General features: G+C 48.5%; 1 long non-coding RNA gene across 1 annotated transcript; it reads right to left on the minus strand.

Annotated features, from left to right (window-relative positions):
* Positions 1-385: 385 nt before the first annotated feature.
* LOC138157401 (uncharacterized) lies at positions 386-1,638 on the minus strand. The gene is made up of 2 exons (XR_011167397.1): positions 1,387-1,638; positions 386-548 (listed from the first exon to the last, which is right to left on the minus strand). It is a non-coding gene; the product is annotated as an uncharacterized lncRNA (long non-coding RNA).
* Positions 1,639-1,665: the final 27 nt, after the last annotated feature.

The following is a 1,665-nucleotide window of genomic DNA, read 5'->3' on the forward strand; positions in this document are numbered from 1 at the left end:
GGGAGGGTACAAAGAAGGAGAAATGAGAAGATAAAAGCAGGCTGAAGTGACTCCTGGGGCTGGTGCAGACACAAGCAGCCTCCTGACAGCCAGGAAGGTGCTCTCTCCTCCCAAGGGGGCCCCTACTATTTTTCATTGTATTCTTCAGGGGATCTGAGAAGCTGCAGACTTCAGAAGATGCTCTGTTTTGGTCAAACTGAGGCCTGAGAGGTTGTGGTGAAAAAAAGGAGAGATAACAGGGCTACCCCTGACTGAAGAGAAGCCTATTTCTTCTCCCCTAATAAAGTTCTCATCACACATGTATCCACAAACATACCGGGGCATCAGAGATTTGAGGGCCACAGAGCCAGGCAGTCAAGCAAGGTCTGGAATGAAGGACCTTCCCTTTCTTCTCTTGTTTCCTGTCAGGGTTAATTCTTGCCACCAGATTCCTTTTTCTTGGCCCCCTTCTCTGGGGCCTTCAGCAGGGCCAGTTTCTTAGGCAAGCTGGTGCTGGCTTTCATCATAACCTCATGTTCAATCTTCTTTCTGATACCAACCTCCAGGTCCTGAGGAGGAACAAGCAGAATACTTAGGACAACACTTATAATAAGGAGGATCAAGGGAAAGCAGCCTCTAACTTGAAAGTCCAACTTGCTTGCCCCCATCCCAACAAAGATAATGATATTGGCTTAAGCAGAGTAAACACAAATTAAAGACCAGGAAAAAGGGGTGAAAGCAAGTGGCCTGTGCAGGAGGGTGAATTTTCTTAGTTTCCATCAGCCCTCTGTCAGTTTAAATTGACAGCATAGTTCTGTGCATCAAGATTCCCTGTGTTTATGTGGGGAGAGAGCAGAGGGGTGTGTGTACGTACATGCATGGAGGAAAGAGAATGACACTGGGCATTCTTGGTCTCAGCGAATGAGAACAGTCTGTGCAGAGTATGTATATTTTTTTTTTGAGGGGGGGAAGGAAGGTATCAAAAAAATGGTAAAGGGAACTTTGATTGTGGGAGCAGGGTCATCACTGAGATCTACCTGAAAAGTGGAGAGAAGAAAGTGATGGTAAACTCCACAGATAAGGGGGTAAGGTTAGAGGCATGGTCTGCATAGAATGTGTGTGGGGTGGAAGGATGGTCAGCACTGAGACTGGAAGCAAATATGTCAGTGTGGGTAAGATGCTGGCTTCTAGAGAGACAGAGCAGGATGACAAGATTGAACCTGTACAGAGGTAGCCAGCACTGGAAGGTGCCTTTTTGGGAACTTGCCATCAGAGACACCTTTGGCCCTGAAGAAGGGAGTTTAATGGGAGAAGCTGGCAAAAGCCCTGTGGGACAAGGGGCAATCAAAAGTTTCACAGGACAAGTGGAATAAAACATTATGGGTCCTTCCCAGACCAGACACTCACCTTCTTTAATTTTCGTTGCTGGACGACCCGGGCCTTTTTGGGGGCTATGATTCGCCCTGAGGAGGGGGGAACATAGGAGTGAGAGGGCGTCTGAGGAGGGGAGTGTCAGGGAGGGGGACAAGAAGAATGGTAGCAAGGGGAGGAGGTAAGGAGAACAAAGGGCATGGGAGTAGGGGATCAAGAGGGTGGGAGGTCATAGGAGTGACGAGGGCCACAGGTACAAAGGAGTGTGGGGACACAGGAAGAAGGGGATTCAGGGAAAGGAATCAGGAGAAAGGA

This window comes from Petaurus breviceps, unplaced genomic scaffold (assembly GCF_028583685.1).
Source record: "Petaurus breviceps papuanus isolate PSGF00001 unplaced genomic scaffold, PetGlider_PUasm1.0 172, whole genome shotgun sequence".
NCBI lineage: Eukaryota > Metazoa > Chordata > Mammalia > Diprotodontia > Petauridae > Petaurus > Petaurus breviceps.